At 37.4% G+C, this 17,532-nt stretch overlaps 1 pseudogene; it reads left to right on the top strand.

Annotated features, from left to right (window-relative positions):
• Positions 1-1,373: 1,373 nt before the first annotated feature.
• Positions 1,374-3,809, top strand: LOC148119711 (heat shock protein HSP 90-beta pseudogene; annotated as a pseudogene).
• Positions 3,810-17,532: the final 13,723 nt, after the last annotated feature.

The raw sequence follows: 17,532 nt of genomic DNA, 5'->3' as shown, positions 1-17,532 counted from the left end.
AATTTTTTGTACCACTGAACTCTACCAGTTGATGTCTTTCTATCTCACCCCTCCCCCACCACAATCTTTTCATTGTCTTTGGAGGACATTTACTCTCATGTTGTAGGGGATCAACTTTTTATTGCATCACTTTTAAACAAATTCTTGTGATTAAATTTTGCTCAAAGACAGCTTGATTCTGCCCTTTCAACTCAAAATCACTTACTTTGTTTGAATTGAAGAACTACTAATCTAAATCTATTCCCCTCAAATAGAATGTAACAGAAAAAATAAATTCAAGAATTTCATTAGAATTCACAGAATATACATACACAATTTTTTTGCAAGGTATTATCTCTCCTAGAAATCTTTCCAATACCCAGTATAAGAAATCTTCAAAAGAGCTAAAAAGTGTTATGTGAGGATAGATGGCATCTCAATTATTTTATTTATTAATATTCACACATTTTAGTAACTTATAGACTTCTCTAAAAATTTTATCCCGTAAAAATTGCCAAATAGTTTTTATAATGTTCACATTAATTTCATTTGAGATCTACTTAATATAAAACACTAATTATATCATCATTAAATTAGTATGTATGTGTACTAGTATAAAAAACCTTGCAATTAAAACTCAGTTATATATCTGAGTGTAAAAGAAATATAACGTCACAAAATAAATTTTGTATAAACTTGTTTACTACCCATTAAAGACTCTAAAATAAGTATGTCTAAAGTAGTTTCTTAGCCCTGTGAGAAAACCCTTCTCTTTCTCTCAGCGTTTTCCGTACAAATTAGACCCAAAAGCATCAAGCTGATTGAAATAACTAAAATTGTCGCCGAAGTCAGATACACTTGCGTAAAGCTAGAGTCCACACATGCCATCCACCTTTCAATCCCTCCCCCTTCCCGCCATTCACATGAAGGTGACGTGTTTTTATCTGGTACCTGAAAGGAGGGGTTTGTGGGAGGACTGGAACAGACATTCAGTTCACAGCAATGAGCAACACCGAATGAACATGATTTCCTAAAGTGCATGCAAAATCCTGGGTCACTGCATGAAAGGTGGATAGCTTTGCTTATTGATCATCACAGTCTGGTGTCATCTGGTGACTCACAGATAAAGGGATATGAGTGTGTTTGCACACCTCTAGAGAGCAGATGCCATCACCTGAATCGGGCATAACTGGGAAACTGATGGGCAACCTGAATGTTGAGCCCATAAGTGCATTTCTTTTTTGGATTTACAAGACTCTACTCTCCAGTTAGCACCACTAGAGAAACTGTACATTCATGAAAGACTGCGTTGCTTATAGTAGACTCGGGCTCACCCTGTTCTTTTCATAAATCATCGAATGGTCATGCTATAAAATTATCAGTGTGACCTCTTGAGTCACCCCCACGCAGCCTAGGCTTTGCGTGCGAGTCGAATGCGCTCTGTGCCCACCCTGCTCTGTGCTACTACTTGGCTTTCCTGTCAAGATGCCTGAGGAAGTGCACCCTGGAGAGGAAGAGGTGGAGACCTTTGCCTTCCAGGCAGAAATTGCTCAGCTCATGTCCTTAATCATCAATACTTTTTATTCGAACAAGGAAATTTTCCTTCGAGAGCTGATCTCCAATGCTTCTGATGTCTTGGACAAGATTCGCTATGAGAGCCTGACAGATCCTTCCAAGTTGGACAGTGGTAAAGAGCTGAAAATTGACATCATCCCCAACCCTCAGGAGCGTACGCTGACTTTGGTGGACACAGGCATTGGCATGACCAAGGCTGACCTCATAAATAACTTGGGAACCATTGCTAAGTCTGGCACAAAGGCTTTCATGGAGGCTCTGCAGGCTGGTGCAGACATCTCCATGATTGGGCAGTTTGGAGTTGAGTTCTACTCAGCCTATCTGGTGGCAGAGAAAGTGGTTGTGATCACAAAGCACAATGACGATGAGCAATATGCCTGGGAGTCCTCTGCTGGTGGGTCCTTCACAGTGCGTGCGGACCTCGGCGAGCCCATTGGCCGGGGTACCAAAGTGATTCTTCATCTCAAAGAAGACCAGATAGAATACTTGGAGGAGAGGAGGATCAAGGAAGTGGTAAAGAAGCACTCACAGTTCATAGGCTATCCTATCACCCTCTATCTGGAGAAGGAACGAGAGAAGGAGATCAGTGACGATGAGGCAGAGGAAGAGAAGGGTGAGAAAGAGGAGGAAGATAAGGATGACGAGGAGAAGCCAAAGATTGAAGATGTGGGATCAGATGAGGAGGATGACAGTGGCAAAGATAAGAAAAAGAAAACAAAGAAGACTAAGGAGAAATACATTGATCAGGAAGAGCTGAATAAGACTAAGCCCATTTGGACCAGAAACCCTGATGACATCACTCAAGAGGAGTATGGTGAATTCTATAAGAGTCTCACCAATGATTGGGAGGACCACTTGGCAGTCAAGCACTTTTCTGTGGAAGGTCAGTTGGAATTCAGAGCATTGCTCTTCATTCCTCGGTGAGCTCCCTTTGACCTTTTTGAGAACAACAACAAGAAGAAGAACATCAAACTCTATGTCCGCCGTGTGTTCATCATGGACAGCTATGACGAGCTGATATCTGAGTACCTCAACTTCATCCACGGCATGGTTGACTCTGAGGACCTGCCCTTGAACATCTCCCGAGAAATACTGCAGCAGAGCAAGATCCTGAAAGTCATCCGCAAGAACATCGTGAAGAAGTGCCTTGAGCTCTTCTCTGAGTTGGCTGAAGACAAAGAAAACTACAAGAAATTCTATGAGGCCTTCTCCAAGAATTTAAAGCTTGGAATCCATGAAGATTCTACTAACCATTGGCGCCTCTCTGAGCTGCTCCGCTATCACACCTCTCAGCCTGGAGATGAGATGTGTCTCTCAGAGTATGTGTCTCTCATGAAGGAGACACAGAAGTCCATCTACTATATCATTGGTGAGAGCAAAGAGCAGGTGGCCAACTCTGCCTTTGTGGAACGTGTGCGGAAGCGGGGCTTTGAGGTGGTGTACATGACTGAGCCCATTGACGAATACTGCGTCCAGCAGCTCAAGGAGTTTGATGGAAAGAGCCTGGTCTCCGTGACTAAGGAGGGCCTGGAGCTACCAGAGGATGAGGAAGAGAAGAAGAAGATGGAGGAGAGCAAGACAAAGTTTGAGAATCTCCGCAAGCTCATGAAGGAGATTTTGGATAAGAAGGTTGAGAAGGTGACAATCTCCAATAGGAATGTGTCTTCACCCTGCTGCATTGTGACCAGCACCAATGGCTGGACAGCCAACATGGAGAGGATCATGAAGGCCCAGGCACTTTGAGACAACTCTACAATGGGTTACATGATGGCCAAAAAGCACCTAGAGATCAACCCTGACCACCCCATTGCGGAGACTCTGAGACAGAAGGCTGAAGCTGACAAGAATGACAAAGCTGTTAAGGACCTGGTGGTGCTGCTGTTTGAAACCGCGCTGCTCTCCTCTGACTTCTCACTTGAGGATCCCCAGACCCACTCCAACCACATCTACCGCATGATCAAACTAGGCCTGGGCATTGATGAAGATGAGGTGACAGCAGAGGAGCCCAGTGCTGCTGTTCCTGATGAGATCCCCCCACTTGAGGGTGATGAGGATGCCTCCTGCATGGAAGAAGTAGATTAGAGATGCCCTGGGAAGACCATGTCCTCTGTATAGTTTCCCTGTGCTCCCCCAGCAGCCTTGACTGGCCTTGACCTACCTGGCTCTCTGTTCATGCTAGAGGATCTCTTATCCTGTCTTGTGCCTTAAGGCAGGAAAATCCCCTCCCACAGAATAGCAGGGTTGGGTATTGTGTATTGTGGTTTTATTGTTTGTTATATTTTGTTCCGAAATTAAAAGTATGCAAGATAAAAAAAATTATCAGTGTGACAGTTCTCAAAATACAAATACCCTTCTATCAGGTTCAAAGTGGTCATTGTTGGTGGGAATGCAAACTTGTGCAGCCACTGTGGAAATCAGTGTGGCGGTTTCTCAGGAAACTGGGAATCAACCTCCCTCAAGACCCAGCAATTCCACTCTTGGGAATATATACCCAAGAGATGCCCTAACTTACTACAAAAGTATTTGTTCAACTATGTTCATAGCAGCACTATTTGTAATACCCAGAACCTGGAAATAACCTAGGTGCCCCTCAATAGAAGAATGGTAAAAGAAGGTGTGGAACATATACACATTAGAGTTTTACTCAGCGGTAAAAAACAATGACGTCTTTAATTTTGCATGCAAATGGATGGAAATAGAAAACGCTTTACTGAGTGAGGTAACCCAGACCCAAAAAGAGGAATATGGTATGTATTCACTCATAAGTGGATTCTAGCCATAATTAAAGGACATTGAGCCTATAATTCATGATCCAAGAGAAGCTAAATAAGAAGGTGAACCTGAAGAAAACCATATAGTTATCCTCCTGGATATTGGAAGTAGTCGAGATTGCCAGGAAAACTTGGGTGCACGGGGGGGGGGGTGTGGAAGTAAGGGGAGTTGGTTAGAGAGAAGGGAGAATGGGAGGATTGGGGATAGCTTGGGGGAATGGGATGGGGGTGGGATGGAGGAAGGATGGATATGGGAGCAGGGAAGTAAATATCTCAACTAAGGGAGCCATTTTAGTTTTTGCAAGAGTCTTGATTCTAGAGGGGTTCCCAGGTCCAAGGAGAAGTTCCCAGATTGTTCCCTGGGCTGCAGAGAAGAGGGTGCCTGAACTGACCTTGGCCCATAACCATACTGACGAATATTTTGCATATCATCATAGAACCTTCAACTGGCGATGGATGGAGATAGAGACAGAAACACACGTTGGAGCACTGGACTTAACTCCCTAGGTCCAAATGATAAGCAGAAGGAGGGAGAATGTGAGCAAGGAAGGCAGGACTAGAGGGAACCTTCATCTGAGATGGATGGAGATAGAGACAGAGGCCCACATTGGAGCACTAGACTGAGCCTCCAAGGTCCAAATGAGGAGCAGAAGGAGGGAGAACATGAAAAAGGAAGTCAGGACCGCGAGGAGTGCGTCCACCCACTGATACAAAGGGACTAATCTAATGAGAGCTCACTAAGGCCAGCTGGACTGGTACTGAACGAGCATGTGATCAAACCGGATTCTCTGAATGTGGCTGACATGGGGGCTGACTGAGAAGCCATTGACAATGGCACTGGGTCTTGTTTCGTCTGCATGTACTGGCTTTTTAGGATCCTAGTCTGTTTGGATGCTCACCTTCCTAGACCTGGAGGAAGCGGGGAGGAACTTGGAACTTCCCACAGGGCAGGAAACACTGACTACTCTTAGGACTGGAGAGGGAGGAGGAGAGGGAGTGGGGGGAGTGGGAGGGTATTGGAAGGAGGGGAGGAAGTGAAAATTTTTATAAATAAGTAAATAAATACGTAAATTAAAAAAAAATACAAATGACCTTAAATTATTGCCAAGGACTGATAATGTCAGGTCTATCAATAATTTTATGAGTGCCAAAAGAGTTTGTGCTTAAAAATGAATTTTCTTTTACTTACTGGGGCAACACCAACAGCAGACACAGACACACAGACACACACTCACACACTCACACACTCAGAGCAGAGCAATTGCTGTGTGTTGAGGAAATATTTAAGATACTCAAGAACACTTTAGTTAGAGACCAGTTAGAGTCATACAACACATTCATCCACATAGAAAAGCCTTTGTTCAGGTGTTGTGTTCTGACCTGGAGATATTCTTTGATTTTCTTCTGTTTAGAAAATGATATAACAATCTTCTAGACTGCACTGAGATTTTGTTCCTTAGAAAAAAGGCCGATCAGAGGTAAAAGAGTAGGTGTTTGTAGTTTTACCGAAAAAGTACTTAGTGTTTCCTAAGGAATCATTTGAACTTCCCTGCTTAGAAAATTACTGCTTAGGCATCTGCCAGTACACTTCCCGCCTAGATTTATAATTCTCCTTTAAGTCTTAAAAAGAAGTCACACTGTACTAACTGTGAAGCTTTTCTGGAAGGGAACGCTTTCTAAACTAGGAAATGAAATGCGTATATGACCTTGAAACCAAAGGCCTGGTGAACTGCATAGAATAGACAGTGAATTCTGCCACATTCCCAAAGGCTTACTATTTATTAATTACATTTTCCTTTCTATGACTTAACATACAAAATGAAACCATTTTGGAAGGTGAATTTAAAAATGAGTTTTTCAGAGAAGGGGGAGTTTCCTCTTTTAATCTGTCTCTGTGGCTATTGACTTCTGTGCCCATGAGGCTCGGTTTCCTCATATTTAAAAACAGGCATGCTCAGGGTACGGGAGATGGTTTAGACATTGCAAGAGCAAGGATATGAGTTCAGTCTCCTAAATGCATGTCAAGGCCACAGTGGGGTGGGTGCCTACAATCCTAGCACTGGAGAGGGAGAGATCTGGATCTCTGAGTCACTTTTTGGCTCAACCTGTGAGAAACCCCAAAGGGAAGTTGGTGGCTTCTGAGGCACTACATCTATTGTCATCTGGCCTCCACACACACTTGTGGGCAGGTGAATACCCCCCAAATTAGTTACATACGTGTGGACAGGCATGTGCTTGTACACATGCACACACACACACACACACACTCACACACGTCCACACACAGAAGAAGATTCATTCCATTGTAGATGGAGTGAATTTATCACACTGTGTTATAACATATAGTTTCTATACATCCTTTGATGTTTTCATTATAGCTAAGAGATACAAATATAATTAAGCTTAAAAAATTGTTAGGAAAATAAATTCAAAGGGTATTTGTCTTGCATGATTGCCCTTGTGCTTTAGCAAGCAACTCTTAAATTTGTAAAGTGGGGACATTAACTAAAGACAAAATTACATGTTCATATTTACCTGGTGGGTTTCTATCAGTTGGACAGTATTTACTGCTCTAATTCTGTGTGGATATTTTTATTTATATTTTACATTAGGAGATCAGGAGAAATAGTTGTATTTTTAAATTTAATTTTAATAATTATCCTTTTTAGCACTTTATCAGTGTTTAATAAAGCCATTGCAAGCACAAAAATCAATATGACTCCTTAAATTGAATATATGATGTAAACATTTTATTATGTCTAATGTAATTAAAATGCTTTGTAATAAATTATATGACTTGCTATTAAATATATATAGTTGGGCATAGACTGCTCTTAGAGATATATGCATGAATGGATTTTATAAATTAATATCAATCAAAAAATGGAAATAGTCCTCAATTTAACAGATTTGTAGAATTAAAGAAGACAGAGAATTGATTATCATAGACATGTTATAATATTAACTTCACTAACATGTTTCTGACAACTTTAATTCTAATAATCTTACATAATTCTAAAGTAGATTCTTTATAAATAATATTTATATTCATTATTAAATAATTTTATGTATACATAGAAAATTTTAAAACAAAGTGGTAGATAAAGAGATTGAAAAAATTTTGTTTTTTTCCCATTTTAAAATTTTAACGAATATAAATTGTTTCCTTATAATTGAAGAGAAATTATTATATTTAATAATCTGCAAAGATTTTATCATCTGAGATAAACTGTGGTGTTGGCAAATTATTTCTTGTGAAAATGATTCATTTACTTTTTCAGACTAGGAGAAGCATGTTTGATTTATGATAGTGTATGTAAACACATCTATACGTGCAATGTGTGCTGTAAAATATCTTACCAATTCTATTACATAAACACATATGTGTGCACATTATCATATTCATAGCATTTATATACTGTGAGAAGACAGGTGAGGGGGGCTTAGGAGTGAATTGGAATGTGGAGAGAGAGAGAGAGAAAGAGAGAGAGAGAGATTAATTGGTTTTGGGTGTGTTTACCTGTGGCTCTGTAACATGTTTTGCAAGTGGAATTATTTTTAGGCACAGTGAAGCACACCTTTAGTTTCAGTAACATTGAGGGAGAAGCAGGTGGCTCTCTGTGAGTTTGAATCCAGCCTGGTATTCATAGTGAGCTATAGGACAACCAGAGATTATAGCAAGATCCTATTTTGAAAGAAACAAAACCCAAAGCAGTACAAACAAAGCAATCAATTCCAAGCACATAGATTGCAGTAATCATGAAGAAGTTCACAGTGGACATATTAGATTCAACCAACAGGAAATACAAATATTACACACATGCTATAAATTAGCATAGTTCTATTTATGTAAAATAATGCAGGTATCCTGAAGTCCTACTTTAAGCTGTTTTAGCTGTGGCATCCATGTGCATAGTCTGAAAGTTTCTCAGGTAAATCTGACATATTTCACAATATCTGCTACAGGAATAGTCTATAGGAATATTAATTGATTGCTATTAAAATGTCATCCATTGTTTGAGTATCAGACCAAGGGAAGAACCAATGGATCAAAAAATAAAAATAAAAAAAAAAGGCAAGAAAGGAAAAGAACGTTCTTACTTGGTAAAGCTAACTACTATTTTGGAAGAGAAGAAAATGTAAGACTCTAATGACCATGTAAAAATACCTTAGCTTTCAGCTTAGGAATTCTGGATAGATCTCTTATTATTAGGAGCAATGTTTCTTTAAAATTAAAGAATACAAGATAATAAGGAAGTTTCCCGAGCTGTGATGACACGGACTTTCATTAATGAGCTGTAGAAAATTCTGCTTATGACAGTGCTCACGATGATGATCATCAATGAATGTCATCAAGTGGCACCTAATTAGTGTGATTAGCCAGCTTCAATGCTCACCGGAAAAGGCATCGATTCTGAGCATTTTCTTTTATGTGCAGGAAATGTTTTACCTTTGGGATCAATGCTTTGCTTCTAAAGCACCTTTAATAGGGCTTTTCTCTTGTTTCACTCACATATCTGATTGGTTTGTTATCAGACAGCAGGCCTGTTAGATAAGCAAGCGTAACCTTGGAAATAATGAGGTGTACCACACAGAGTTTGATAAGGCTCTTCACAGTGGATTTGATGAGACCGAAGCTCAGGAATCCTAGCTGGCTAGAAACTGAAGCCTTTAGCACTGTCTCATAAATAGTTTAAAACAAGCTTTAAAAAAAATGTGTTCATGCAAGACTGAAAATATATATTGTATCACTAGGACCACTCTGTGATAGAAGGACTCATGTCTAGTAAATTATAACCACTTAACATACATAGAATAAATATTCATCATTAGAAATGGGATCATCTTTAATAGCATGGTATACAATTCTATGTTGGAATTTCGAGAAGAAAATGTGTTTAATGAGTTAGGATTTTTTTTTTTAATTCAAAGCAATCGCTTTATTTTTTTCAAGACTTAGGGTAGTTATTACTTTTTCTTTAGTGTAGGGTTCAAATCCAGGGTTTCATACAAGCTAAGCAAGTGCTTTACCACTGAGCTAAATTCCCAGCCCTTTAAGAGTTTTTTTTTATTGAATTTTATTGAGCTCTACATTTTTTGCTGCTTCCCTCCCTGCCTCTCCCCTCCCCTTAAACCCTCTCTCAAGGTCCCAATGTTTCCAATTTACAAAGGAGATCTTGTCTTTTTCTACTATCCCTGTAGATTAGGTCTATATAAGTCCCTCATTGTTGTCTAGGTTCTCTGGAAACAACCTAAATGCCCCTCAATCAAAGAATGAATAAGGAAAATGTGGTACATTTACACTATGGAGTACTACACAGCAGAAAAAAATAATGACATCTTGAATTTGCAGGCAAATGGATGGAGCTAGAAAACATCATTTTGAGTGAAGTAACTGAGACCCAGAAAGACATTTATCACATGGACTCACTCATATGTGGTCTTTAAACAGAAAGCAAAGAAACCAGCCCACTAATCACAATCCTAGAGTTAGGCTATTTTATATACATGTTCTTTAAATGATGATTAAAATGCCATGACTTTTGTTTTTAAAAGCATATCATCCATTTCTACAAAATTTTCAGAAAAGCATACAAATTTATAAAATTATCAGAAATGTTCATTAAACAACCTATCTTTAAAAAACATTGTATTATTAATATGACATTAATATTTTGGAAATAATTGAGAAAATGAAGTAAAACTGTTATCCTGACCATATAGAAGATATGAGCCACTTACTCCTTCTATCTGCATGTAAATGTTGACTTACAATGAAAATCTAAGTCAACTTGTTGCCAGAATTATGGAGAATTGCTTTAGTCTGAGGGTCTGTGACTTTGTTTTTACTATGATTGATATCAATGCTTGTTATGTGGCACATTCTTTTTAGATATTGCAGCATTCTCAACAGGAGAGAGGGAGAATTTTTTAAGGCTGAGGAATCCCAAAAAGTAAAAAAGAAAAAAAAATCCATGAGATCCCTCCCTAGATTGTATAACCAATAAGAGACTGCTGATAGGCAAAATGGTCTTGGGGTTTGGGACATAGAACCTACAGAGAGACAGAGACAGAGAAACTGAGAAGGAGAGATTACCTTTCTAGCTGGCTTAACAAGGAACTCTCAGAATTCAGGCTTAGTTATATTAGATCAAATAGCAAATGCTATGATTTTGTAATATAGTCCTTCAATGTTCATTTTCTCAGTTCTGTAATTTGATTTCCCTTCAGTTCTGCCAGTACTCCTTTTTTAGTGAGACCTGGAGTAAATTAGTGGATTTGCAAACTTCACATTCATATTCAACTGAAAAGGCTGCCTAGGATTTTAAAGAGTTATTCAGAAGAAAAGATGTTTATGAAAATACACAAGATTAAAAAGTTAGTACTATTTCCATCTAGGTGTCTTGGGCAAGGTTTGTTTCCTTTACTAATTAAAGATTTAAGGACAAAGAATAAGTCACATGTCCACCAGGAAAAATAAAAAAAAGCTTTATTAAAGACATAGATACATCCGTACACATAACACACAAAGAGACATATTCCTGTACATGGAAAGGTAATTAACAAACCCAAATCCCTTTTACCTAGAAAGCACAGGTTTTAAAAGGTTTTGGGTGACTTAAAAGAGATCCTACTCCATCATTTTGGACTGGTAAATTTAGACAGACAAGAGGGGGCTGACTTTCCCACTAGCCTCTTGGAGGCAATTGTAGGATATATGCAGTCAGGTTAGCCTTACTGGAGCTAGGAAGGATGGAGTGCTGCCCTGTCTGTCTTGAGTGAAGAAGAGGCAGTACCTATGGTGACTCACAGATGAATTGAAATGGGTTCATTCAAGATGTAAGAGTTAGCTAGAAATATGCATAAACTATTGACTAAACAGGGTTATAATTAGTATAGTTTTTGTGTGATTATTTTGGGTCTCAATGGTCAAGATATGAATGTGCAGTCTCTGCCTACACCCACCTATACAGTAGATCTCATCAGAGATTAGCTTAAGTCCCATCAGTAGTAATTGTGACTGACAAAGAGATACCTAAAACTCTATTTACTTTACTAGAAGGCAATGGATGATGTGGAAGCTTTTCGCACAAATATTTTAAAACATTGGAGTTGAAGAGTGCACCTATCATTCTTTTGACTGATAAATATTTAAAATGCACTTACTACTTACTATAATTGTTTAGATTTCTACTTTCATATTTTAGTGGATTTTAAGTTGTAAACTAAATCCAATAATCACGAAAACACAACGTTGCTGTAGTATAAAGGAGTGAAGAGCTCAGTCTTAGCTCAGCACTTCTGTCTTAATGGGTTGAACAGTTGAAGAGCTGGCTTGGGGAAGATCAGAGATTGTGAATTCTTATTATGTTTACCACCATACTTACCAACTGACTTTATCCAAAGAAAAGCTAAGCTCTATCACATCTTCATGATCTCAAGTAGTTTCACAGCTTGCTGCCACTCACCAGAAGGCAGAAAATTTCTTTCCACACACAGGAAATGGAACTACGGTCTACCCTCTTTCTTTTTCAAAGAAATGTTTCTTGGTCCTTTGGTAAGTCATGCCTGACTGTCAGTCTGGAAAGATGCCTTTTACTAAGGTTTCAAAGGAGTACTGAGAGGATTCATCGTGGCAAGTTTTTGAAAGTCAATACTCTATGAAAAGGAGGTCAGTGCCTCCAAGTAAGAAGGAAACTTGTGGAAAGTTCATTCAAGATGAAGGAAACATTAAAGCCATGTGGGCCAACATCAGCCGTAGCGTTTGATATAGAAGAGAGGTGACTTGATACAGGAGACTTGAGAAGAAAATGTCAATCTCTTTCAAAACAAACTTTTCACATAGAACTAAATTAGAAATTGTATGGTCTATCTTAATAGTGAAATTTCAAAACCAAATGCAGATGTGAAAATAAAAGGTGTATAAAAGACAAAATTAACAAAGGTCAATGAGTGTGAATGGGTTAAAAGGACAGTACACTTACATGTTATGCATGGACTCTCTGTTTGCTAAAACTTATTTTATGTTTTACCTCTGCATTCTCTAATAATCATCTGATTCATCTTGTCTATCTTTTGATGGCTAACTCGGGATATGAAGTATGACAGATGCTTCATAATTGTCAATTAATTAATTGACGACAAAATAATAAGCTTGTGCTTTTAGATGAATAAGGAGTCTTTAATGTTGTATTCTCTTTTGCTTAACTTTTCCAAAATACAATATGAATATATCAGGCTACAGTTTGATTAATATTTTTCTCTGAGACACAAGACCTCTCACAGCTTTATCTGCATTCTTTAAAATTGCAAATTTTTTCCTTCATCTCCATTCCTGACAGATTGTTTTACAATGTCACCCACAATGTAGAGGAACCTAATAACCTCACAGTTAAAGTCTCTACACTTGGCAACGACAGTCTGACTTTGTTACCCTTCATTTAAATGTTTCATAGCATAATCGAAAAGAACAGAATCATATTCTATCTTCCACAAATGGTTGAATTTGAGACAGCAATCTGGGAAAAACTCCTAACAACTGTGTCATAGGAGCCATGAAGTATTCTAATTAGATGTGTGGTAGAGTTGATCCTGTATCCATAGGGAAACTTCCAGGCAAATTGAGGTACATTATGTGTATTTCCTTTGAGTGTATGTTCTTCAATTTCACAATCTGAAATATACAATGCCTAGTTAAAACTACTGACAGATTACTAGCTGCTATTTCAGTTAAGTCTGTTCCAGGCATCAGATGTCATTCACAATCTATAAATTTCTGTTTAACCTGAAAATCATGTTAGACAGGATACTGTAGGTTGAATTTGAGGGGAAGGCTTTTTTTTTTTTTGCTATTGTTGTTCTTGTTGTTTTTCCCCAAGAATGAGTTTCTATGTATAACCTTGACTATCCTAGAACTTGCTCTATACATCACGCTGGCCTGGAACTCAGAGATTTACATGTCTCTGCCTCTAGAGTGCTGGCTTTAAAGGCATGTTCCACCACTATCCAGTTGAGAGGAGGGTATTAGAAGACAGAACTTAGAAGAGAGATTCTAATGACTGGGCTTATATGAAGTTCATCAAAAATGAGAGCAAAACCTTTGGAGTCTGACTCTCACAGAATGTTTTGGTACAGGTGTATATAAGAAAACTAGGTATCAAGTTAGACAAAGGAGAATTACAGTGCTTTTAAAATATCTTTTTCTTGCTAAGTGTTAGTCTTTTGATAGTGAATGTTTCCAGGAGTGAGAGTTATCTATCATTCTTATGTTTGTGCTGAATTCAATTTTGAAAAGTTCTGCAGGCTATAGAATTATTCAGCAAAGTTCTGAAATTGCTACTGTTTTATCCTGATTAATGTAGTTTACACTTGATCATTCCTCTAAAAAGACAAATTCCCTCCAAAATTTCATATCCCCTTTCCAGTGAGTTCAATATATCCCCAAGAAACATTACATGCCAGGCCAAAGAAATTATTTACATCACAAGAGCATACAATTTTCATTAGTCGTGTAGAAGAATAGACGATTTGACAACTGATAAGCTAGAATATAAAATAATACTTAGTCATAGATTTACTTTAATTTTTGACTCACTTGGTTCAATTACTTTATGTTAATGACAAAATATATTAGTGAGATAAGGATAATTAATATTAATGATAATGATAGAAATCCAGTGTGAGGGCATGAATGTCCAGATGAATGTGTCTATTAGACTTAGGGTAGATTCTTTCCCTGAAAGCCCCCATGTTAGAGGTTTGTTCACTAAAAAAGCAGTGCTGAGATCCATCAAAAAAAGCTCACAGCTTTTGCTCCAAAGGAAATAAGATACAGTTTATTCTGTGGTAGGTAAAGGTGTTTGTAGTCTAGAAACATGAATCGTAGGTAATCACGAGTATCATGTTGCACTAGGAAGCAGGTATGCAAATTTCTTGCTTTCCCAAAACAAAAGAAAGACATTAATAAATTTAGCAAATATATCAGTGAAGACATCAGTTATGCAGAAATGCAGGAGAAATTCTGTTCAGGCTTTAAATGCTATATGAATTTGGTGATGTTTATACCCTTGGAGGAAGCTAGGGATCTGCTGGGAAAGCATTACAAAGATCTGGGTGTCTTGTAAAAAGCACGTTAGGTCAGACATAAAGGTAAATACTATTTGTCCTTAAGAAAAGTACTAGGTTTTTAGTGCTCTATAACCAAGCAATTATTCTTATTGTAAATTAGATTTTTGAAAATACTTTGGATGCTCTTATTTAGCAAGTGAAGGCATTAAGCCTGATATTTTCCATGAAGTTTGTCAAATAAGCCAGTAATTTGAAGGTACTATAGATAAGGCCCCATTTTAATGCTCTGAGATTAGTCTTTCCTTTGCCTTAAACGGCATGATGTTTTCTAGAATCAGAATAGAATATGTCATGTGTGCATTAACATATAGAATGTATGATTGAAAAGGCTTCCCCATGATATCACACTCGAAAACAAATAACTCATATACACTGGATATGCTCTGTGCCTTTAATGTGCCCCTGCAAAGCTTTATTTACTTATCATTTCTTCATGAGAAACAGAACTCATCTTCTTTTCTGATATCTCGTGCTGCACCATCAATTTTTTTGTTAAAATAACTCATTTAATTTTAAAATATTTGAACATTTAAAGACATGTTCCGTATATTCTCTCTGTCTGTCTCTCTCTCTCTCTCTGTCTGTCTCTCTCTCTCTCCCACTTTGAATAATTGAAATAATTTGTATGACTAGAGTCCTCAGGACCTAATAAAGAATAGGAAATAACTTAGTGACAAATAAATCATTCCCTGAGAAAATGTAAAATAGCAAGGTATATGGAGGCTTTGGGGAAAAACAACTCCAAGATCAAGTAGAATCAGATATTACAGCTTGGTTAAATTGCTTTTAAGGTATCTATGAAATATCTGGTATAATTTATCCTTATATTTTACTTGGCATCCACCAAAAACTTAATTAAGTTTTTAACACTCCGTTATAATGTGTTTCCCCCAAATTTTTATCTGCTCCTTGGCTAGGAGCATTTTAAAATATCATTTATTTTCCTTCCTGAATAATGTGGGTCTCTTTGAGTTAATTACTTGCGAGCTATCTCTGCCCAGAGCAACATTCCAGAAGTTTGCCAGTGTACCAGTTGTTCACAAGCACAAACGTAAAATTTCCTTGTGCATCAAAGCTAAGACTATTTCCATTTTACCTTTGGCCAACCACCTCTTTAGGTTTCAGTATAATAAAGGGAACAGGGGTCATAGGTTAACCTTTTGCCTAAATTCTAGTGATAGATTTGGACCTGAAGTTCTGTGAGGCTCTCCTTTTGAATACGTGCAAGTTCTCCCTCTCAGGATTGTGATCAGCTGGGCCAAGTGCTCTGCCACTGAGTTGCAAGTCGACTCAAACCATCCTTCCCTTCATGAGTACAAGGCAAAACAATAGCAGCTGGCAACCTGAACAAACATCTTTATTATTTTTCCTAAATCCTTCTAAAAAGAATTGCTTGCTTCATTCTCTAACAAAGTTTTAACGTTTTGATAATGTCCTCAAACAGCAAGAATATGTTGTTGCCTAATTCGTACACAGTAGGGAATCTATGCTCATCTTTATAGCACACAACAAAGAAACATCCCAACACAATATTTGAAGAGCAAATATGGTTAATGACAAGTTTGTTGAGCTATACTGTGAATTACTAAAAATAAATAAAATGGGTTTGAAAGCAAATATTATATGTTAAGAAAAGTTCAAAACAAATTAGAAATCTTTAAAATAGTTTTAAGGTCTATTTTTGAAGCTTCATGTTGATGAGTGTTTTTCCAGCATGTGTGTGTATCTACCATGTGTATGCAGGGACCCTAATTCAGAGAATGATACGTTTACTGCTTGCACAATTAAAAACTAATTGAAATGAAGAGGGAAAAGCAATTATTCGGGATCATATTTTATTTTATTGAAGGTGAGTGAAAAGTGATGTTAGTGTTTTGCATATAATCCAACACACTTTGGTTATTTCAATATATATGATTTAAAAGTGAGTTTTCTGGCTTCAGATCTCTTCTTTCTCTCTGTAACACCTTAGCTAGATTTGATACAAAACTGACAAAAGTCTTGAGTGTGCAAACTCAATCAAGACAATTAGTTGAACTGAGCAGGAAGCTATATTACTCCCAAAACATTTGTTTGACTTTTGTGATTAATATAATTTTTTAGTTTAATATTTTCATTTCCCCCCAACACTTCCAAATACCCCTCCTTGCCTCCTTCAAATTTATGCTTTCTTGTTTATTGTATTACATATTAAAAGGTAATTTATAGCAGTAATATTTTCCACAGAACATGAGAAACCTACTTTAAGATATAGAAAAGTCTAGCAATTGTATAGTAAGAAACCAACAACCTATTAGTCAAAAAGGCTGAATCAGTTTTCAGCTATAGATTCTGACCATGTTTTCTACTTGTAAAATATAATATCACATAATTTTATTTATTATTTTTATTTGAAAATTTTGCCTCAATAAAAATGTTTCAGATTTAATTAAATTATCTACATTGGTCATAAACTTGTAAGGCTTTCAAAGAAGACTGTCAACATGCATGTCAGGACACCAGATTCATGTAGTGTAATTAGCACCCATTTAATATCAACAGATGCAGAGCCTACCTAGTGTTAGCTACAAAAGCAGCTAACAACCCTTCCACAAAGTGTTCAATTGGTTATGGATAAGAAAAAAAATGTTATTCATGCATGTGCTTGTAATATATAGTATACATAATCTTTTAATAGACCCCCTTGTAAATATTTTTATTAATACCAAATAAATGTTAGAGACTTTCTAAATAACAGTGATGACTGTTGAGAAGTGTAACACATCCTCGTGTCTTTGGTACCATTTTATGCTTGATTTTTCCAAGGCGTAGCAGTTCTAAGAACTAAGTTCACAGCCTATGGAAACTATGAAGTTCTATAAATCCATCAGCCTTGGTGTTTAGAATGGTGTCTTAGAATCACATGCCTTCTTTCCCTATACTCTTGAACAATATTTTAGCTGAGATTGTACTGATGGATATTTGGAATGATTTTGCAAAGGGAAAGTTAATATTTTAGCCAGAACCATACTGCTTACAATGAACTAGCTGTCGCTCATTCCTCAGCACAACATGCTTGCAGAGAAAGGGAAAGATGAGT

This window comes from Myodes glareolus, chromosome 15, assembly GCF_982192425.1.
Source record: "Myodes glareolus chromosome 15, mMyoGla1.1, whole genome shotgun sequence".
NCBI lineage: Eukaryota > Metazoa > Chordata > Mammalia > Rodentia > Cricetidae > Myodes > Myodes glareolus.
This window is presented reverse-complemented; position numbering and strand designations above follow the sequence as displayed.